The sequence below is a fragment of the Nerophis lumbriciformis genome, linkage group LG11 (assembly GCF_033978685.3).
Source record: "Nerophis lumbriciformis linkage group LG11, RoL_Nlum_v2.1, whole genome shotgun sequence".
Classification (NCBI taxonomy): Eukaryota; Metazoa; Chordata; class Actinopteri; order Syngnathiformes; family Syngnathidae; genus Nerophis; species Nerophis lumbriciformis.
The window spans coordinates 26,096,875-26,121,417 of record NC_084558.2 but is presented as its reverse complement, the minus strand read 5'-3'; the positions used below and the strand labels follow the sequence as shown (position 1 = coordinate 26,121,417).

The following is a 24,543-nucleotide window of genomic DNA, read 5'->3' as shown; positions in this document are numbered from 1 at the left end:
CTCTTCAAGTGTAAAAATAAGTTTACCGCCAATTTAGTAACATCGTAATTGTATTTTTAATGGCACATCTATTGCAAAAAATATTATCAGAAACATATGATAACAATATGTCACTATTATGTTGTTAATTGTATTTTTTGTAGGGGTGTAATGGTATGTGTATTTGTATTGAACCGTTTCGGTACGGGGGTTCGGTTCGGTTCGGAGATGTACCGAACGAGTTTCCACACGAACATATTAAGCTAAGCTAAAGTCTTAACAAGCTGCTCCGCTTCCTTCTGCCTGTCTCTGTCAGTACACAACACCCAGCATTGTCCCACCCACACAACCATCTGATTGGTTACATACAGAGCGGTAACAGCCAATCAGCAGTGCATATTCAGAGCAGTAACAGCCAATCAGCAGTGCATATTCAGAGCGGTAACAGCCAATCAGCAGTGCGTATTCAGAGCGCATGAATTCAGTGCTTAGCGTTTAGCAGGTAACCATCAGGCAGCGGACTCTTCCCAAATTATAATAAACACCTCCCAGTCAACTACTAGTAACATCACTATGAGCCCATTGACGTTCTAGAAATATAAACTGCAGCTCAGCTCGCTCGCAGTCCTGGCTTGAGGTGAAGGCTAATTCGCTTTGAGCGTAACGTTAGCTCATTCTGCGGTGTGTTTGTGTGTGCATGCGTGTGTGTGTGTGTGTGTGTGTGTGTGTGTGTGTGTGTGTGTGTGTGTGTGTGTGTGTGTGTGTGTGTTAAGGACAGCAAAGCCCTGTCTGTCTGTTATTTCACTTTACCTTTTTCTGTGTTGATTGAGCTGTGTTGACGCAGCAAAAAAGGACATTGTGTTAAATGAAGAGTTTCTGTGTCTGATAGTTGATATAATAATGTAACTACATCATTAAGCCTACATGAACTCCATGGTGTTCAGGGATGAATAGTCTCTCTTATTGCTATTGTACCATTTTTTCAGCTAGAGTTACATTAATCATTAGTAATGTAGCAGCCTAGTTTTGAATGGCAGGGTCCCTGCTATCACATGTTGATAAAAATAAATACATATAACATTTACATAATAACAATCAACTACAGGCTTCCCAGATGCTGTAATAAATTAAGCATGATGAGTTGACTTGAAACTGTTTAATGTTGCACTTTTTATATGTAGAAGAAAAGTTTTGTCATTTTATTTAATCTGAGCAACAACTTGAGGCAGTTTAATGTTGATTAACGTGGGCAGAATTATTATAGTGTTCCCAATGTTAAAAGGATAAAGCCATTGTTTACAAATTTGGTAAATAAATAACCCAAAAACTTATATTTTGTTGTTTTCTTACTGTACCAAAAATGAACCCAACCGTGACCTCTAAACCGAGGTACGTACCGAACCGAAATTGTTGTGTACAGTTAAAACCCTTATATTTCGTATACAATTGGGGGTTGGGGAGGAGGGGTGGATCCATTCCAGGGTCTAGCTGTGGCCATCTTTTTTTTTAAATATTCATTGACTTCAGGTTTTTTTTTTTTTTTTGTCATACAGGTGGAAAAATAGGTTTAATACAAAAAATAAGCAAAACATTTCAAAATAATGTAGATTATTAAATATATACAAATATATGTTTTAATTGTAATTCTGATAAAACAATATTGATAATAACCAGTTCCAGGGTCAAGCTGTGGTCATCATAATTTATAATATATACTGTATGTATATACAGTATATATATGCATATATATATATATATATATATATATATATATATATATATATATATATATATATATATATATATATATAATATATATATACAGTATATATACTATATATATATATATATATATATATATATATATATATATATATATATATATATATATATAAGTTAAAGTACATATATATGTATATATAAGTTAAAGTACATATATATATATATATATATATGTGTGTATATGTGTATATTTAATACTAGAGATGTCCGATAATATCGGCAGGCCGATATTATCGGCCGATAAATGCGTTAAAATGTATATCGGAAATTCTTGGTTTTTTTTTTATTATTATCGGTATCGTTTTTTTGTTTGTTTTTTTTTTATTTTTTTTTATAAATTATATCAACATAAAAAACACAAGATGCACTTACTATTAGTGCACCAACCCAAAAAACCTCCCTCCCCCATTTACACTCATTCACACAAAAGGGTTGTTTCTTTCTGTTATTAATATTCTGGTTCCTACATTATATATCAATATATATCAATACAGTCTGCAAGGGATACAGTCCGTAAGCACACATGATTGTGCGTGCTGCTGGTCCACTAATAGTACTAACCTTTAACAGTTAATTTTACAAATTTTCATTAATTACTAGTTTCTATGTTACTGTTTTTATATTGTTTTACTTTCTTTTTTATTCAAGAAAATGTTTTTAATTTATTTATCTTATTTTGTCTTATTCATTTTTTTAAAAAGTGCCATATCTTCACCATACCTGGTTGTCCAAATAAGGCATAATAATGTGTTAATTCCACGACTGTATATATCGGTTGATATCGGTATCGGTAATTAAAGAGTTGGACAATATCGGATAGCGGCAAAAAGCCATTATCGGACATCCCTATTTAATACCTATAGGGGTTTGTTTTGTCATACAAGTGTAAAAAAATAGTTCACCACAACTATTAAGAAAACAGTAAATCATTAAAACAATTACATTTAATGAGCACAGATATTTCAAAATATTATACATGATCAAAAATATAACGAAATTGTTGTTTTTAATAAAAAAATATATCAATTTAAAATAATCAGTCCCAGGGTTTAACTTTGGCCATCATATTCTCTTTTAAATATATTCTAAAACATCACCATTGTGTTTTTATGAATTTTTAAAACATATAAATACAAATAATCAGTTCCAGGGTCAAACTGTGGCCCTTATAAAAGTATAACTGTTTTTTTTCTTGTCATACAAGTGTACAAATAAGTTAATATTTGCTATTAATCAAACAAAATGCAATGCTATAACAATATTAATTGAACGAGAGCATCCCCTGTATCTCTGCTTTATGATTATTTTGCCTGTTTAACATTACGATTCAGTCCCCGTTTGATTATCATTGCGAAAATAATATTTTACAACATCATGTACATAACGAGTCCTTTAAACATGCTTTTATTTGTGTATTGTTTAATCCTAATCCTTGTGTTTGGAACAAGGAGCCAGATCTAAAAACTAGCAAAGATCAAATCCAAGCAAGAGAAGTTGTGACCTTTTTTGTTGTGTTTTGATTCAGACTTTTGTTTTGCACAAGCACACTAATCTAATCAGCATTCTCTAATCTCATTACACACCGTACTTTGATTTTTCTCTTACTTGCAATTTGATTAAGTGCGTCTAATGATTTACCGCAACGCACCATTTCCATTTGCGTTCTTAGCCTATGGGCAATAAGTCAGGGCCTCCTTTGACAATGTTGGTTGTCGGTTTTTTTCATGTTTACACAGTTCTTAAAAAAATAAATAAAAAAAAAGTAGTAGTGGATGATAGAAATTTGCAGGTGGGGAGAAAGTTTCACATTTCCCAACAGCTCGTCTGTTTTTTTGGCTAAAGTCCCACGTTTATAATCCGGTACGGAACCTGCGTTAAAGTCAAGCGGCGGCGGATTACCACTTAATTGCTTACACGCTTGTAATGTAATTGCAGCTTTCTCACACTCATGTTTGACAAGTTCCCTTCTTGTGTCCTTTCCTTCAAGCGTGTGTGCTTTGCCCCCCCCAATGGACCTTAATTCTGCTCCCACAGCCCCTCCAGAATCTTAGCTCTCCCTCATTGTCCATGTATTCATCCCTTCTCCCCCCAGACATTACTACATAATATTCTTCTACGTCCCAATTTCACTTGCCGGCCCACGAGAAAGTGGATTTGGTACATTTCTGCAGGGAAATAGCGTCTGTTGACGACAATTTGGCCAGTCCAGCGTGCCACTAATGGATCCCCAAGAGATGCTTGTGAATATTCTCATGCATTCAAGTCATTGTGCTTCTCACCTGAGCAGGCCACATCACTTCATGCTCACAGACTTGGATATCTGAGGCACCTTCTACACTAAGGTTATCCAGGGTAAATCCCACCTAACCTTATCCGTGTTCACACACAACAATGCCACGGTTTAAGACCCCTTAACCCCTCCGTCCGCCGGCGCAACGCGACCTAGTACGCATAGTCACCTCTGACCTGGAAGTGTATTCTTACACTGTGTTTCAATGTAGATTATTGCCACATTTCTTTTAACAGTAAACCCTCCTTGCTTCACCATCAGCAGCTATTAGACTATTGTAGTAAATCACACCTGAGCCATCATACATGAATCATATCTTTAATGGACGTTTGAAAGTAAACAATGTGATAAAGAACATTTTACAACAACCAACAACAGAACACTGTGCTTGTAGGCTGAAATTGGCGGTCGTACTTGACGGCCGCAACCACTTCATGGCTTCACAACAGTGACGTGCAGTCAGGTGAGGCGGGGCCTCACGTGCCATCATGGAAAGAAAAAAAAATTAAAAAGAAATAAAAATAATTCAATTGTTATATGTATCCAGTGATTATACTATAAAGTTATTTTCCATTTAACTTCACCAGTTTTAGATTATTTTTTATTCAAAATCGCTGAATTTTCACATTTGCCGTTCAAATACTGAGTAGAGACTTGCGGTGAGTCAGCAGCCAGTTGAGGCACGTCACTCAATTGTGCCTCACCATGGATTGCGCAATGACTCGGCTAACTGCTGGCCTGCTGTGCAGTGAGACCGTATTGCTATATGAATTATATTATACATTTCCATAGTTTAGTTAGCTGAGGTATATAATGTACAGTGTATTTTGTCAACAACTGTATGTGTGTAACGTATTTCTTGTGCTGAGCAATCATAAAACTGCTGCGAAGACGCACTGTGTGAGGCTCGTAGTAATCCCGCCTCCTGGTGGTAGAGGGCGGTAGTGATCCCAGGGAGCATTTCTGCGACTACTTGACTGCAAAAGAAGTGACAACAAACAGCAACAGTTAGCAGCGATCGTTTATTTGTTCCTCTTGCCTGGACTGTTAACATGGAGGATTACATATCTAAAATAAAACAGTTTTCTAAACTGGACTTTCAATCGAAGCAGGAGGTAATACTTAAAGGAAGATCTCCATCGAGACAGAGAGACTTTTAAAACTGAAGAACGATAAGGAAGACTTCTACAAACAAGTTATCGATGCTTTTGTTCAAAAGGAGCTGCGAATGGACTTCATTTATAAGTAAAGGTAAGACCATAATAACGTTTTTTGTGCTTTTTTGTGTGCTACAGTTTGTATGTGTAAAGTTAAAGTTAAGTTAAAGTAGCAATGATTGTCACACACACACTAGGTGTTGTGAAATTTGTCCTCTGCATTTGACCCATCCCCTTGATCACCCCCTGGGAGGTGAGGGGAGTAGTGGGCAGCAGCGGCGCCGCACCCGGGAATCATTTTTGTTGATTTAACCCCCAATTCCAACCCTTGATGCTGAGTGCTAAGCAGGGAAGAATGCTTGTATGGGCTTTTAAACATAACCCGTTAACTGCTGCCAATCAAATGGTGAATAAGATACTCTTTAGGGTTCATATGTTTGTAAATCTGACTGTGATGAAGTCAGTGCCTCACCAGCCATGAACCTCACCGCACGTCACTGCTTCACAATAGCTATGGAGTACAAAACTAGACGTTGAGTAATCGCTCGACATACATCGCAGACAATAACTGATATAGTCTGCTTTGTCAGTCCAAATGCATTCGCTATTTTCGTAGTCTTCCCTTGTCCACGGGAGCCCGCATTGTCCTTGTCTCTCCTTCGAAAAATGGACAAAGTTTTTCACTAAGTAGAATCACAGCTGACCTGGACATTCGAAAGTTCTCTTGACATTCCTCTGACACAACACACTTGGTGACAAACATATCCCACCAAGCTGCCGTTCTTCCAGGGCTTATCCAAAACCGTTGCTCAACATTATGTTGCCGTCTGAGATGTGTTGTATCCGAAATAGCTGCAATCGCCTGTTTCCTTCTCTTAAGGTATTGATGTGTGATTTCCACAAGCGTCTGTACATGTACAAGAAGGAGAAACACGGGCATGTCTGGATGACTCGCCTCATCTTTCTCGTGGTTGCCGTCGAGTTACCGAACGGGTTGTTATGAAGCTGGCTGTGGCGTGTTCTTTCTGAGGTCACTTCCTCTCCGAACTCAGTTTGTAAACGACCAATGAGTCCCTACAAAGAAATAGACGGCGCACTTACCTGTGTAAAAAAATTGTCCGAGGAAGGGGGCCTTAAACGGTGATTTAGCGTGGCTGAAACCCGGCTTAGGCCAATTAATTATTAGTTTAAGGGGTTATCCGGCTTAGTGTAGACATAGCCTGAGGGCCTGGTGCAGGATCCAAAGTATGTATATGCTACAGCATGTGTTCTCAAACTTTTTTCACCGAGTACCACCTAAGAAAAAACTTGGCTCTACAAGTACCATCATAATGACTAACAATAAAATACAGTAGCATAGTAGGCCTAAGTATTCATTAACATCAAGTCAGTGTTTTTATTTAACAAGTACCGTATTTTTCGGACTATAAGTCCCAGTTTTTTTCATAGTTTGGCCGGGGGTGCGACTTATACTCAGGAGCGACTTATGTGTGAAATTATTAACACATTAGCGTAAAATATCAAATAATATTATTTAGCTCATTCACGTAAGAGACTAGACGTATAAGATTTCATGGGATTTAGCGATTAGGAGTGACAGATTGTTTGGTAAACGCATAGCATGTTCTATATGTTATAGTTATTTGAATGACTCTTACCATAATATGTTACGTTAACATACCAGGCACGTTCTCAGTTGGTTATTTATGCGTCATGTAACGTACACTTATTCAGCCTGTTGTTCACTATTCTTTATTTACTTTAAATTGCCTTTCAAATGTCTATTCTTGGTGTTGGGTTTTATCAAATAAATGTCCCCAAAAAATGCGACTTATACTCCAGTGCGACTTATATATGTTTTTTTTTCCTTCTTTACTATGCATTTTCGGCAGGTGCGACTTATACTCCGAAAAATGCGGTATATGTAATATTTTTGGCCACTTTAACACACAGTTTGAAGAGTAACACTGTGTATGAATATAAGATAATAAAACACTGTACTTTAATCAAGTCATTATTTGGTGTACCACTGAATGCAGCCCACATACTAGTGGTCCACATTCTGCAGCTTGACAAGGCTGTTTTTGCTATTATGTGGTGTAAAACAGCAGCTGTTCAGATACAAAAAAGTGAGACCTCTGCCAGCACAACAATGGTCATTAGGATGAAATCACCCTCGTTAGCATTCCGTTCAGTTGGATCAATGGTCAAAGGGGCACCACCTGCTTGGGTGCTTGGTTTCAGGTTCTGCCAAATTCCACTCTTCTACTACTGAGCTTGCATACACAAGAATGAAAATGTGTCCAAAAAATCACCTCTACTGTGTTGACTGCACTATTAGTTTTATGACTAACCAGTCTCACAAAGCGCTACAAAACAAGCACTGTAACTTCCGGATGTGAAGCAGAATCACCGCAAAATTTAGTACACATCTTCCATATATAAATAAACACAAACTGGAAACGGAAACATGCCCAGTCTGTCCGGCGTTTTAACATTTTAACATTTCTTTGAACTTGCAAACACCAAATATATGCAGTACCCTTTATTGGAATGGGGACTTTTCAGCACAGAAAATATTACTGTTTCAACAGAAACCACAAAATGACAATTAAAATGATAAAGGGAAATGGCAAAACATTTGTCTCACAAAACAGACATTAACAAACTCCATCTTTACATGAAAAATAATAAATATAAGTGAACATATTTTTGTGCCAGGACTTGAATCCTATGTAACATGTAAACAAGTGTTAACTAAGCGGCATGGAGTAATCTGCATGGACCTTCTTACCCCATGTGTGGTTTGCTCACACAGCTGTGCACTGTCAGGATAACCAAAACAAAACAATACTTCTTTAAAATGTTAAAAATAATGTCAATTAAACAAAAGTACCGGTGAATGACCTATTGATGCATGCTGAAAGAAACATACCATATTTTTCGGACTATAAAGCGTACTTAAAATCCTTAAATTTTCTCAAAAATCGTCAGTGCGCCTTATTTCCCGTTGCACCTTATGTACGTATTAATTCTGCTTGTGCTTACCGACCTCAAAGCAATTTCATTTGGTACTTGGTGTAATGTTAAGTGTGACCAGTAGATGGCAGTCACACATAAGATATATGTGTGGACTGCAGGTTGTCGCCCACTGTTCAATAAATGACGCTAGCAAGTACATGTTAGCTAGCAAGCCCAAAACGTTGATGTTTCATTGAGAATATAGCACATTTTACACGGCGCTCAAAAATCTGTCAAAATACTTTAGTCCGACTTTGGTAAGCTACGAAGCCGCAACACTTGATGGATTGTCGGCGCATTACGGCTACTGTAGTCAGACGCACTGTGCTTCAACATACCTATATACCTATTGGTTCCTGCTGATGTGTATTTGGGATCTGCATAAGTTGCGATCATTTGCGTGGGTCCGCCATTGTAGCACGCGTCGTAGTCATTAAGCTACTTCTTTGTCTCGATCCGCTTGTCATGGGGCATTCATCCTTTTGTATGAAAATAGACCTGAACAGACCCGCTCATCGGCAGTGTGCCTTATTATCCGCTGCGCCCTATTGTCCGAAAAATACAGTAGTTATTCATACAGACAAAGCAGCAAAATGTGCATCAAATACTATATTTACGGAGTGCAAGATTTTATTTTGGAAGCTCCCCTAAAGTGGATGACATCCTTTTACAAACCCCGTTTCCATAGTTGGGAAATTGTGTTAGATGTAAATATAAACGGAATACAATGATTTGCAAATCCTTTTCAACCCATATTCAGTTGAATGCACTACAAAGACAAGATATTTGATGTTCAAACTCATAAACTTTATTTTTTTTTTGCAAATAACAATTAACTTAGAATTTATTGGCTGCAACACGTGCCAAAGTAGTTGGGAAAGGGCATGTTCACCACTGTGTTACATGGCCTTTCCTTTTAACAACACTCAGTAAACGTTTTGGAACTGAGGAGACACATTTTTTAAGCTTCTCAGGTGGAATTCTTTCCCATTCTTGCTTGATGTACAGCTTAAGTTGTTCAACAGTCCCGGGGTCTCCGTTGTGGTATTTTAGGCTTCATAATGCGCCACACATTTTCAATGGGAGACAGGTCTGGACTACAGGCAGGCCAGTCTAGTACCCGCACTCTTTTATTATGAAGCCACGTTGATGTAAAACGTGGCTTGGCATTGTCTTGCTGAAATAAGCAGGGGCGTCCATGGTAATGTTGCTTGGATGGCAACATATGTTGCTCCAAAACCTGTATGTACCTTTCAGCATTAATGGCGCCTTCACAGATGTGTAAGTTACCCATGTCTTGGGCACTAATACACCCCCATACCATCACAGATGCTGGCTTTTCAACTTTGCGCCTATAACAATCCGGATGGTTCTTTTCATCTTTGGTCCGGTGGACACGACCTCCACAGTTTCCAAAAACAATTTGAAATGTGGACTCGTCAGACCACAGAACACTTTTCCACTTTGTATCAGTCCATCTTAGATGAGCTCAGGCCCAGCGAAGCCGACGCCGTTTCTGGGTGTTGTTGATAGACGGTTTTCGCCTTGCATAGGAGAGTTTTAACCTGCACTTACAGATGTAGCGACCAACTGTAGTTACTGACAGTGGGTTTCTGAAGTGTTCCTGAGCCCATGTGGTGATATCATTTACACACTGATGTCGCTTGTTGATGCAGTACATCCTGAGGGACTGAAGGTCACGGGCTTAGCTGTTTACGTGCAGTGATTTCTCCAGATTCTCTGAACCCTTTGATGATATTACGGACCGTTGATGGTGAAATCCCTAAATTCCTTGCAATAGGTGGATGAGAAAGTTTTTTCTTAAACTGTTCAACAATTTGCTCACGCATTTGTTGACAAAGTGGTGACCCTCGCCCCATCCTTGTTTGTGAATGACTGAGCATTTCATGGAATCTACTTTTATACCCAATCATGGCACCCACCTGTTCTCAAATTGCCTGTTCACCTGTGGGATGTTCCAAATAAGTGTTTGATGAGCATTCCTCAACTTTATCAGTATTTATTGCCACCTTTCCCAACTTCTTTGTCACGTGTTGCTGGCATCAAATTTTAAAGTTAATGATTATTTGCAAAAAAAAAAAAGTTTCTCAGTTTGAACATCAAATATGTTGTCTTTGTAGCATATTCAACTGAATATGGATTGAAAATGATTTGCAAATCATTGTATTCCGTTTATATTTACATCTAACACAATGTCCCAACTCATATGGAAACTGGGTTTGTACATTCTAGTTGAGTTTACACCCGACACTAAAGCCTTGCTCACACTGCAGCTCAATTCCAAATGTTTTGCTCATGTATGACCTGTATCAGATTTGTTCATGTTAATTTGAACAATGCAATTCAGATTTTTTTTTTTATTCGACCCGGGCTTTTTTCATTTGTGGGTATAAATTCAGATATGTATGTGTTGTTACTACAATATGAACGCTCCGGTCGCATTCATCCAACCTATATGTCATCAAAAAGCTGTTGGCGTAATTATACTTCGCCAAAATAAACGGTTGCAAAATAAATATTTGACAAATGAGCAGAAAACAGGTGAAAATAATATGTTTAATAGGAGCTCACGTTATTGTTCCACCACTCCTGTCTCTGACTGCTCCAACTACACGCTATTCGGCGCAAACGTCGTAGCAAATGCCCCACAAACTGCGTCAGCCAAAATGCTTGCCCTCTTCTTTCTTAACCTTTTACACACACTAATTTAATTCAGAAAATGTTGACTTTGATTGCACAAACTTGAAAGTGCCACAAATTTGCCAGGACCGAGACCGACTTGAATTGGAGCCATGTTTACTTTTGTAAACAGTCACTACGTTTCCATGCACTCAATTAGTCTGAGTTATCAAATAGTTTGGTTTAATGTATTTTCACACCTACGTGTGAAGTGCAAGGGTCCATGCACGCTCTCTAATGCCTAAGTGTCAAAGTCGAGGCCCGCGAATGAATGATCTATGGCACCCGGGATGATATTTGATTAGTATTAGAACCGGCTCGCAGGCCACAGTCGCCTGCTGCTGTTTTGCACGCCCCAATACTCCATCAGTGTTGGAGCTAGGAATTTTCAAAATGGGGTCCCAGAGACCCCATCAAGTCATAAAAATGGGGTCCAACTTTTTTGTAACCGTTTTGAAAACAAATGATAAATGTATGCATTATCCTGTTATATCTCACATTCTATATTGTTTTGGAAAAAGGTTGTCATAAACGTTACTTAATTCATAAAAAAAATAATAGGAAAGAAAACACATTTTTATGCATATGTAAATGTATTCAGTTATAAACATTCATTCACTTTCTTCTTTCCTTTATGGATCTAAACTTTACCGCGGCCGGTATTTTTTTCTATATTTTTTATTGTAATATTTTCAGAATGCGTTTGTTCTATTTTTGGCCAAAGTAAGATGAAGAAAACAATCTGAAGTTGTCTTTATTTTTTTAGTTTTAATGCCATAATTTTAATCGTCCGGCCCGCGTGTGCACACATTTTCCTCCATGCGGCCCCTGAGCTAAAATGAGTTTGACACCTAATGCGACAATTGGTCATACGCCATGTGCCATATTTCAGTTTAGCGCGTACAAATTAATTACTTTTAGGTTGACCTTTGACGTCACACGAGGCATTGCGGATCCTTACAACTTGTCTGCTGTAATATTGGCACAGATTACAAATATTACATTTCTAATAGCCATGTTGATGTTAATTAGCAAACATTAATGGTATTGGATTGCGCTACGAACATGACGCTACTACCAAGAATGTATCGAGATGGATTCAGGTCCGATGCAAAGAAAGGCTCGCGGAATATTTTTTTTAGAAAAAAATTTCGGACGAAAATCATGGAATCAAAATCTTTTGAATGTCTCAAGGTTCACTCAAAAGGCAGCAAAGGCTCTGTGGACTAACGGAAGAAGTTTTAAATCTGAAGGAAAAGACCGTATGAGCCCTGATCGATACTGTTCCAGAGGAAGGTTGCTATTGTTTTAGACTATTTTGCCAGTTGTGCGGAAAGTTAATCAGTTTGGATTGCACAAATGCACATGAAGAGGTTTGTGTACGCTTTATTATTCGCCTTTAATATACGTACTTCATTTTATTTTAACTCATTCGTATTTCTTCCGGGAGTCCAAATTAAACTGGCATTTTACATTTCTTAGCTACCTTTTTTTAAATAAATCTCCATTTGTTTTTTTCTTCCATCGACGCACTTCAAAATGTTCCGTTCTTTTAATTTGTGAAGCAAATAAACAATCTCCTCTTCATTATAATTGTTACTACGTTTTTATTGTACGGTATTTGCTTCCGGGTTGTATCCCGCGAGTTGAGACTGTCGCATGTGGTGTATGAAGGGTCCTCCTCTCCGGCCGCGCACACCCCCTCAAGAGATCTGGTTTCCAATCGCATTATACAGGTGTGTTTGTCCCATTTTTAATAAACCAAACACGATCGGATTAAGGTGTTTCCATGGGTTGTGGGAGGCTTATTTAGAGCAGAAATATTTGAGAAATCGGACTAACTTAGTGCATGGACAGGTGCTGACGTCATGTCTGTATGCGGGTCAGTTTGCGTTTACATTAGAATTGGACATTGTCTCCTGCAGTGTGGACGGAGCCTAAATACCACCTTGTTCTCATCCAAGGTGAGACCTTCTCCTTATGTGGTTTCTGATTTTGCTTCCTGGTTTCGATGATCCGTCCTTGTCTTTGATTGGCGCTATGTTTTTGCCTTAACCTTAACCGGTCATAACTCATCATATGTAAACCAGCCAATCATCAGATTTTCTACGCATTTTTTTAGTTTTTCCCCTTGGATTTGTCATTCCTTTTGTCTCGGTGTAGCTTGCAGCGTTTGAGGGCCACTACCTCGCTACAAGGGTCTACAAATAGCTCAGCTACAGGAATCGCTACTGGTTCAAAAAGGAGCAACGCTACTGAGAAATGTGTTAAGCTATGTTGCGTTGCTACTTGTAGTGCACTACTGCCCATAGTAAGTTTTAAGCTTTAGCCTATACCTTTTTGGTCAGGAAATGTAAACCGATACTTTTATTTAATTATCTGCTATGCACTTGAAGTGTACTATACATGAACTGATGATCAAATTAAAAAAAAATAATAATAATCGGCTACATTGCGTTGCTACTTGTAGTGCACTACTCCAATAATGTCAGCCAAGCACTGTAATACTTTTTGCCTCAAGTCCTCATGGTTAAGAAACGATTAATCAGCAAAAACTTTCACACGAACGACAAACACTTGATGTAAATTATGTGGTACCTCAATTTACAAACCTAATCGCTTCTTGAACCGGGTTAATAAATAGAAAAGTTTGTATATTGTGGCAAATTTCTCCATAAGAAACAATAATGGATTCTAGCCTGGACAAAAGTCCACACTGTGAACACAATATAAATCACTAAATATAAGATAACCTTTTATCTAGTAATAAAGCCAAAACAACAACAGCTTACTGAACTCTCCTCCTTGGACGCAACCACCCTGCCGACACGCACACACTGTAACTAGCCCTGCAGTGCACTCACAGTTTGAAATCACAAAACTCCTTTACTTTAACAGCTAGGTCGCTACAACTATTAAAAATAAATAAATACATCCACTCTACCAGTTAATAATTTTAGTGTTCAGCGGAAGGTGGGGGAAGGGTGGAGGAGGCAGTATTGACAACACTGTAGATACTTCCTGAATGTTTCAAACCACACATCGCTTGTCTATTGCTTACTTTGGACTCATATTGAGCTAGAAAAACGAGATAAATGCTGTAAAAAAAAAGCTAAAATAAAACACTTAAATAAAATCACATTACTTAAGCACAGAAGCAAACGACAACACTGCTGTGCCGACTGAATGAGCACAGAAGAGGGATCAGCCCGCCCACAATAGATGTGCTGCCGGGCACAAAATGGCTGCAGTGCAAGGTACACAAACGCTAAATGAAATGTGCGCACATTGAGACAAGGTTTGTAAACCAAAAAAATATATGTTATTCTTTCTGGGGTTCGTAAATCGAAAACTTCAAAGAAAGTGGGATTTGTAAATCGAGCTTCCAGTTTATAACGTAGTGGCGGGCTGTGCATTTCTTCAGTGATGTCCTACTTAGTCCGACTTCACCTCTCAAAATATCGTAATTTATGTCACCACATGGACAAGGCTGGAGATACTATACAAAAACACACTTCCACTGTACTGGGGATTGAACCCCCTCAACAGTAATAACTGGGATTTATATAACGCTTTTCTAAGTCGCTTTACATGTAGAACCCATCATTCATTCACACCTGGTGGTGGTAAGCTACTTTCATAGCCACAACTGCCCTGGGGTAGACTGACGGAAGCGTGGCTGCAATTTGCGCCAACGGCCCCTCCGACCACCACCTATCATTCATCATTCAGATCACCGGTGTGAGTGGCATCGGGGGCAAAGGGTGAAATGTCCCGCCAAAGGACACAACGGCAGCGATTTTTTGGATGGTAAGAGGCGGGGAGCGAAACTGCAACCCTCAGGTTTCTGGCACGGTTGCTCTACCCACTACGCCATGCTGCCCCCAACAGTGTACAAAAGGGTCTATTTTTTGGAGCATTTAACATTCAATAAACCCGCTTCAGCAATTAAAACATATCTTACGTGGTACTGTCAACATTTAAATAATTGTATAAAACAAATGAAACATGACAAAATAAAGATATAAAATATTTGAACTCACAATTTGGAGCACCCATCCGACGCCGTATAAGCCAGTGGTACCCTCGTAGACGGTTGATTCGTGTGAAAGTGGCAGCCATTTCCCCATTTCACCGCCGGTGTTGTGCCAAAATGTGATTGCCTGCCAAAAATGTATTTCCCTCGCGGGAGCGCACACCCATACTTGCCAACCTTGAGACCTCCGATTTCGGGAGGTAGGGGAACGGGGGAGGGGGCGTGGTTAGGGGCGTGGTTAAGAGGGGAGGAGTATATTTACAGCTAGAATTCACCAAGTCAAGTATTTCATATATATATATATATATATATATATATATATATATATATATATATATATATATATATATATATCTAAGAAATACTTGACTTTCAGTGAATTCTAGCTATATATATATATATATATATATTTATTTTATTATATATATATATATGTATATATAAATAAAATAAATACTTGAATTTCAGTGTTCATTTATTTACACATATACACACACATAACACTCATCTACTCATTGTTGAGTTAAGGGTTGAATTGCCCATCCTTGTTCTATTCTCTGTCACTATTTTTTTAACCATGCTGAACACCCTCTCTGATGATGCATTGATGTGTGGCACGCACAAAAGTGCTTTCATCAAATGCATTAGAGTCTGGAATCTTCCATCTCTCCCTAGCATGGCCCAAAACCGGTCAATCTTTGCTTCCTGAGGAAGATCTTCAGTGCCAAGAACTTGGTAGTCCACTACTTCTTCCTGGAGGCTATCCAGGTCCAATCGCAGCTGCGGTTTGGAACTTACAAGCTGTTATGAGAGTAGCGTGTGTGTGTGTGTGTGTGTGGCCCTTTAATAGGTGAGCATGTGAGGTGAGTGACGTCAGTGAGTGTGTGGGCGAGAGAAGAGAGGGAGCGGTAGCGTGAGTGCGGGCGGGACTAGTTTGTTTTGTGTTGGATTGGCTGTGTGCAAGCAATCAGTAAAGCAAGATTTGCAACTAATCGCCGGACTCAGGCAGGAAAGGTGCAACAAAGCGTATTTCTTCATCTTACTCGTCGTCGGCGTCGCCATGGCTGTATCTTCCTCGTTGTTCTGCTTCGTCTCCTTGTTGTGTGCGCAGTTGTGCACTGCACTCTCTAAAAGCCGTATATGTTATTGATGTTATAGATGGCAGTATTGTCCTGTTTAAGAGTGTCACAACATTGCTGTTTACAGCAGACAAACTGATTTACGGTTTGTGTGTTGTTACCGCGCTGGGAGGACGTTAATGAAACTGCCTAACAATAAACCCACATAAGAAACCAAGAACTCGCCCTCGATCATTCTACAGTTATAATGTGATTGGGCAGGCACACTGTTTATATCGTGGGAAAGCGGACTCAGGTCCGCATGGAGCTGGAGGGGGCGTGGCCTCCAGCTGCGCCTGAATTTCGGGAGATTTTCGGGAGAACATTTGTCCCCGGAGGTTTTCGGGAAAGACGCTGAATTTCGGGAGTCTCCCGGAAAATCCGGGAGGGTTGGCAAGTATGCGCACACCGCTCGCTAAACCTGCATTGCTTGGCTTCGTCTGTCCACAGCGCATTACTAGGTGTAAGACAAACACTTTATCTTCATGGTTATTGTACCGGTGAGTTTTCTGTGGCTTTCTATGGCTCGTATGGCTCCGTTGCCACTTCCTGTTTTCACAACTTGTGATTGGATACTCACTTAGGACTCCCAAGTGAATATCCAATCACAGCGTTAGGCCAGCTCGAAGGCCTTTCTGACAACAACTCGTGATCTGATTGGCTATCGCAATTATCTATCAACTGTATGTGCCCGTTCACTGACATTGCACAGACGCCTGCATTGTTGATTCTGAAGTCTCCAGGCAGATTTGGTACAGCATGGCAACATAAGCTAGCCGAATACTGATTGGATACAAAGACTAACTTAAAAAAAATAGCATTGGAAGGAGCAGAATATGACACGAAGATAATATAAATACCTTTAGATATTTAAGGAAAGTAAATGAAAAATTAATTTAATCTTCAGTTATGATCATGATTTCTGGGTATGTTAGGCCAACAGAGAAGGCCTTGCTGGCCTTGACGGCACACCACTGATATAACGTTACCTTTATGTTAGGTTTCAGTATGTTATATTAGTCATTTCAGCTCCACTATGATATGAGTTATGTGTTGATCATTGGATAACGCAAAAGAACACATGGAAAATGTGATAAAACACCAGCATTTACATAACTGCTTAAAAGGGGCTAATACTAACAGTTTGTAGGCTGATTTCTTCCTCATGACACATTCCGAATATTGTGGCCGCTGCATATCTGGAAGCGCATCCTGTCAGGCGACAGGCCTGCTGACACAACATTAAAGGACTTTAACTTCAGCGCCAAAGCTGTCATAGCTTATTTCTACAAGTTCTACTAACAAATCATTTTAAAAAGAAGAGAGACCGTACAGGCAGGCGTCCAACACGCAAAGACGGCGGCATCAGAGGCGAGGTGACGCGCTGTCGAGTATAAGATCACTAAAACAGCGGGCTACTTCCTGCACGAGAGTGCCGTTTGACGAGCTAGATGGCAGATAAACGGAACGTTCTTTCAAGGGCGACTGATTGTGAAACAACAACAAAATGCAACTCTTGCATTTGTGTGTGTGTGTGTGTGTGTGTGTGTGTGTGTGTGTGTGTGTGTGTGTGTGTAATGTTAGGCTAGGATTACAGGCACTTAGCTCATATTGATATACTCCTCTGGCAGGCACGTGGACCCCTCTGTGCATACCGATGAGGACGCCGGATCAAGTGCGTGCGCCTAAATAGGCCGTCCTCGCGCCTACTGCGGTTGTCTGATAAACACCTAACACATTTGCGGTATTAGCGCACGTGGCCATTAGCACTGCTTGTTAATTGCCGTTGGCAAAAATTAGCATTTTTAGCAATTAGCATTCTTTGTTTTTTTTTTCTTGTGCAAATTGCCAGTGGAAATCGTTAAACAGGCACTTAGGAGGTAATTTGCGAGCAAGTCGGCAAAGTGACCCAGTTGGGAGAAATACTGCATCAACAACAACAAAAAGGTTTGAGTCCTTTAGTAAGAGCGAAAGAGGATGTCGTAACCAGGGTTGGTAATAACGGCGTTACGAACGGCACATTTTTTGGTCAGTAACGAGTAATTTAATTACGTGACTGAGAATGTGAAGCGGCTCGTTGCTACAGTTTGGTTGAATGGCCACACATCAGCTGCCTTGGAGAAAGAGAAGAGGTAGATATGATGACGCCATTGTAAATGCACTGATGATGATTGGATTATGCCCTGCTCATGCTGTCTCACTGCACGCTCTCTCCGACACACAACAAGACCGCGATAATTGCGACAAGCCGGAAAGCCAGGGAAATTCAAAGGTGGCGTTCTCAAACTGCAAGTACTGGCACTGCCGTATTTTCCAGACTATAGAGTCTGGAAGTCGCACCCACTACATTTTTTAGAAAAAAATATTTTCCATATCTTTGCCGCACCGGACTATAAGCCGCATATACACTATATTGCCAAAAGTATTTGGCCACCCATCCAAATGATGAGAATTAGGTGTCCTAATCACTTGGCCCGGTGTATAAAATCAAGCACTTAGGCATGGAGACTGTTTCTACAAACATTTGTGAAAGAAATGTTTGTAGAAATTAAAAATTAGCATTTTTTAGCAATTAGCATTCTTTGTTTGTTTTTTCTTGTGCAAATTGCCAGTGAAAATCGTTAAACAGGCAGTTAGGAGGTAATTTGCGACCGAGTTAGCAAAGTGACACAGTTGGGAGAAATACTGCATCAACAACAACAAAAAGGTTTGAGTCCTTAAAGGGGAACATTATCACAATTTCAGAAGGGTTAAAACCATTAAAAATCAGTTCCCAGTGGCTTATTTTATTTTTCTAAGTTTTTTTCAAAGTTTTACCCATCACGCAATATCCCTAAAAAAAGCTTCAAAGTGCCTGATTTTAACCATCGTTATATACACCCGTCCATTTTCCTGTGACGTCACACAGTGATGCCAATACAAACAAACATGTCTGATAGAACAGCAAGGTATAGCGACATTAGCTTGGATTCAGACTCGGATTTCAGCGGCTTAAGCGAAATTGAAGAAGAAACTGAAGCTATTGAGCCATATCGGTTTGAACCGTATGCAAGCGAAACCGACGAAAACGACGGAAAATAACAGAGCTGATTTGATTCGGTGTTTGTAATGTGTTTGAGAAAATGGCGGATTGCTTCATGATGTGACGTCACGTTGTGACGTCATCGCTCCGAGAGCGAATAATAGAAAGGCATTTAATTCGCCAAAATTCACCCATTTAGAGTTTGGAAATCGGTTAAAAAAATATATGGTCTTTTTTCTGCAACATCAAGGTATATATTGACACTTACATAGGTCTGGTGATAATGTTCCCCTTTAAGTATGAGCGAAAGAGGATGTCGTAACATCCACTGTTGGTAGAGCGGCCGTGCCAGCAACTTGAGGGTTGCATGTTCAATCCCCGCTTCCGCCATCCTCGTCACTGCCGTTGTATCCTTGGGCAAGACACTTTACCCACCTGCTCCCAGTGTCACCCACACTGGTTTAAATGTAACTTATATATTGGGTTTCACTATGTAAAGCGCTTTGAGTCACTTGAGAAAAAGCGCTATATAAATGTAATTCACTTCACTTCACTGTCTGTGATTTCCAGTTTGGAACTGTCATAGGATGCCACCTGTGCAACAAATCCAGCCGTGAAATGTCTTCGCTCTTAAATAATCCAAAGTCAACTTTATTATAATAAAAGTGAAGAGTTTGGGAACAACAGCAAGTCAGCCACCAAGTGGTAGGCCACGTAAACTGACAGAGAGGGGTCAACGGATGCTGAAGCGCATAGTGCAACGACTTTCTGCACAGTCAGTTGCTACAGAGCTCCAAACTTCATGTGACCTTCCAATTAGCCCACGTACAGTACGCAGAGAGCTTCATGGAATGGGTTTCCATGGCCGAGCAGCTGTATCAAAGACATGCATCACCAAGTCCAATGCAAAGCGCGAGATGCAGTGATGTAATAATAATAATAATTGATTAGATTTTATATCGCGCTTTTCTATTATTAGATACTCAAAGCGCTCACAGAGAAGTGGGAACCCATCATTCATTCACACCTGGTGGTGGTAAGCTACATTTGTAGCCACAGCTGCCCTGGGGTAGACTGACGGAAGCGAGGCTGCCAGTTTGCGCCTATGGCCCCTCCGACCACCACCTATCATTCATTCACCAGTGTGAGCGGCACCGGGGGCAAGGGTGAAGTGTCCTGCCCAAGGACACAACGGCAGCGATTTGGATGTCAAGAGGCGGGGAGCGAACTTGCAACCCTCAGGTTTCTGGCACGGCTGCTCTACCCACTACGCCATACCGCCCCATAAAGCACGTCACTACTGGACTCTAGAGCAGTGGAGACGCGTTTTTGGAGTGATGAATCACACTTTTCCATCTGGCAATCTGATGGACGAGTCTGGGTTTGGAGGTTGCCAGGAGAACGCTACATTTCCGACTGCATTGTGCTGAGTGTGAAATTTGGTGGAGGAGGAATTATGGTGTGGGGTTGGTTTTTTAGGAGTTGGGCTTGGCCCCTTAGTTCCAGTGAAAGGAACTTTGAATGCAGGATACCAAAACATTTTGGACAATTCCATGGGATGGCACTTCAAGTTCATGTGTGAGTAAAGGCAGGTGGCCAAATACTTTTGGCAATATAGTGCATGTTGCGAAATTAGTTATTTACACAGAAATATTTATATACCTTAATTGTTTCCAAACAGTGCCTGTAACATGGCAGTAAAACGCCTGATTAAATAAAACAGAAGTCATCGTCATGGACCCACTAGCTGCGGAAGCCTGCTCTCCAATCAGCTGAACAGACTCAATAACATTGGCGTCTTGTGAATTTACAAGGAATTTGTGATACTGGTTAGAGTGTTCGCCCTGAGATCGGTAGGTTGTGAGTTGAAACCCAAATGCCATCCATCCATTTTCTACCGCTTATTCCCTTTTGGGGTGGCGGGGGGCGCTGGAGCCTATCTCAGCTACAATCGGGCGGAAGGCGGCGTACACCCTGGACAAGTCGCCACCTCATCACAGCAAACCCAAATGGAGAGGGTAATTTCACCACACCTAGTGTGTGTGTGACTATCAGTGGTACTTTAACTTTAATACATCCCGCCCCTTTTAGCTACAAGTCTAAGCTAGTAAGTTCTGGCAGGGTATTTCATTGTTGTAGGTCGCACAGAAACGAAGACACCTAGAATGCATGTAGTTGCAAATTACGCCTTACGGTGGAAAAATAAGCACTGGTAATAATCTTTCATAGATAAGATTAAAAAATATATATATATCTATATAAATGTGGAAACTCAGTGGCCTAGTGGTTAGAGTGTTTGCCCTGAGATCGGTAGGTTGTGAATTCAAACCCCGGCCGAGTCATACCAAAGACTATACAAATGGGATCCGTTGCCTCCCTGCTTGGCACTCAGCATCAAGGGTTGGAATTGGGGGTTAAATCACCAAAAATGACTCCCGGGCGCAGCCACCGCTGCTGCTCAATGCTCCCCTCACCTCCCAGGGGGTGAACAAGGGGATGGGTCAAATCCAGAGGACAAATTTCACCACACCTAGTGTGTGTGTGACAATCATTGGTACTTTAACTTTAACTTAAATTAATTGAACTGTTTCTTATTCCAAATGCATTGTCTTTTTAAAGTTGCAAGTGATAAACCCTTATTTAGTGAAACAAAAATAAATTTAAAACGGCCTCAGTATATATAAATTAAAGATGCATCAATAATCGATTTTTAATCAAATCATAGCTCCTGTATCGTAATAGAACCGTGAGGTGCCCAAAGATTCCCACGTCTAAGGAAGTGATGAGCCACAGGGTACCCAGACTAGACCAGAAGAAGCTAGGCTAACTGTTAGCTTATGTGTCAATGCAGGAGGATTTGTTTTGTGGTAAGGCTTGTACAGTAAGAAACTACGATCAAACACATATCTGGCACAACTCAACGCTAGACAAACGTGCCAACTCATGGTCGCCATTATTTGTTTTGCTTCTACGGTTAGATCGCTTACCGATTGAATATCATTTTGTTCCATATGACAATAAAGCAGTCTGAAGTTTGACTGTCTTGTACATCAGGATTTTCCTTTGTAACCATCAAACATGTTTTCTGTACATACTCCAAAGTCTGTTATGCGAGTCGGGGTTGAAAAATTACCTCATTACGCATGCACCTCTTGGTACCCTAGCACCTCCAAAACCCTCAAATCTAAACTCCAAACATCCCAGAACAAGCTAGTCAGATTACTTCTGGACCTCCACCCCAGATCACACCTCACTCCCACCCACTTCTCCAAAGTGGGCTGGATCAGGGTGGAGGACAGAGTAAAACAACTTGCACTGAGCCTAGTCTATAAAATCCGCTACACCTCCCTGATACCGAAGTACATATCAAACTACTTCCTTAACGTAAATGACCGCCATAACCACAACACCAGGGGGAGCTCCACTAACCACGTTAAACCCAGATTCCGATCTAACAAAGGTCTTAACTCATTCTCTTTCTATGCCACATCAATGTGGAATGCGCTCCCAAAAGCTATAAAAGAAAGGGCACCTCTATCCTCCTTCAAAATCGCAATAAAAGTACACCTCCAGGCAACTTCAACCCTAAACTAACACCCTCCCCGGATTGTTAATAATCAAATGTAAACAATCAAATGTAGATACTTTTCTTATGCCTTCTGATTCATCTCTCTCTCTCTGTATGTCCACTACTTGCTGTACATATCCTACCAAGTCAGACCTACACTGTTTCAATATCCATTTCTCTGTTCTCAATTGTTGATGACTGAAGATAACAACCAGACCTAACCCCCCCCCCCCCCCCCCCCCCCCCTCCACACCTCGAATTGTAAATAATGTAAATAATCCAATGTATACACCCTGATGATTATCTTGTGTGATGACTGTATTATGATGATAATATACAGTATATGATAGTATATATCTGTATCATGAATCAATTTAAGTGGACCCCGACTTAAACAAGTTGAAAAACGTATTCAGGTGTTACCATTTAGTGGTCAATTGTACGGAATATGTACTTCACTGTGCAACCTACTAATAAAAGTCTCAATCAATCAATCAAAAAACCCGAAAATCAATCCAAATTACTTTCAAGACATCCGAAAACAAAAAGTCCAAAAACAAAACCGAACATGACTAAAACAAAACATGATAACACAGACATGACACAAATTGAATTATAGTTGTCAGTCAGTGTAGTCTTTTTGTTTATTGTTCATACGTGATTATTCAGTCATTAGTTCTGTTATAAACATACTTCAACTGCAGTTTTGTTGGTTGCGTCCCTTAGTATTAATATTGCATATTCAAAACGAGAGCCTCAAAAGCTGTTTATGGCTTTCTAAATAAGGGTTCTAACATTACAGATTTATAGTTCATTTAAAGGTGTTTACAGAGATGCCTGATGGGAAATGCGGCACTGCTTAGTCAACATGAGGCCTCAGCAGTTTTTACGAGGACACAACACGACAAAGGACAAACATCAGCTAATTGTAGCGCGTACAGGGACGGCGGTCACACAAAACATTGATGACGTGACGGCAGCATATGCTCACATGCTTTATAGCTGACGACTAAACTCCTGTGTCAAAGTCACTTGACTTCCATTTCTGACAACGCACGCCTTGTTTTGTGTTCATCGCAGTGAATGATGTTTGTGTAGCTCTGTTTCGGTATCTCTCTGGTTCCTTTTGCGCCTTCAGATGGTCTCAGTTCAAAACAATATTTCATGGCGCCCTGCTGCTCATCGATCGTGGGCAAATTAGGGTATTGATCAGCCATCGCTGTAACCAATTTGGATCTAATCAGGGCACAGCTATTAGAGTGTTAGAGGGAGGGCGCTTTATAATGGCCTGGAAACTGATCTGAGGAACAATTCAGCATTTCACTGTTAAGTTTTAGCCCCTGCTGACTCAACTACAAAAACTCCTTCATGAACAAGTTCTCTTTATGTATTGTTTGCATTGTTACATTCTTGTTTGTTTTTTTTGTTATTTTGATGGAGTTACTTTTTTCTGAAATAATTGTTTGTCATTAAACGTAGTAAGGTTGTCCCGATAACAATAATTTGGTACCGGTACCAAAATGTATATCGATACTTAAACATATGTTTCCTATTGCATTCAAATAACAATTTAAAAGGCTAAAATATATATTAAAGGGGAACATTATCACAATTTCAGAAGGGCTAAAACCATTAAAAATCAGTTCCCAGTGGCTTATTTTACTTTTCAAAGTTTTTTTCAAAATTTTACCCATCACGCAATATCCCTAAAAAAAGCTTCAAAGTGCCTGATTTTAACCACCTGTCCATTTTCCTGTGATGTCACATAGTGAAGCCAACACAAACAAACATGGCGGAAAGAACAGCAAGCTATAGCGACATTAGCTCAGATTCAGACTCGGATTTCAGCGGTTTAAGCGATTCAACAGAT

At 40.0% G+C, this 24,543-nt stretch overlaps 1 protein-coding gene across 6 annotated transcripts in view; it reads left to right on the top strand.

Annotated features, from left to right (window-relative positions):
* The window catches only part of csmd3b (CUB and Sushi multiple domains 3b), an 877,422-nt gene that overhangs the window by 461,043 nt on the left and 391,836 nt on the right, over positions 1 to 24,543 (top strand). The window lies entirely within an intron of this gene.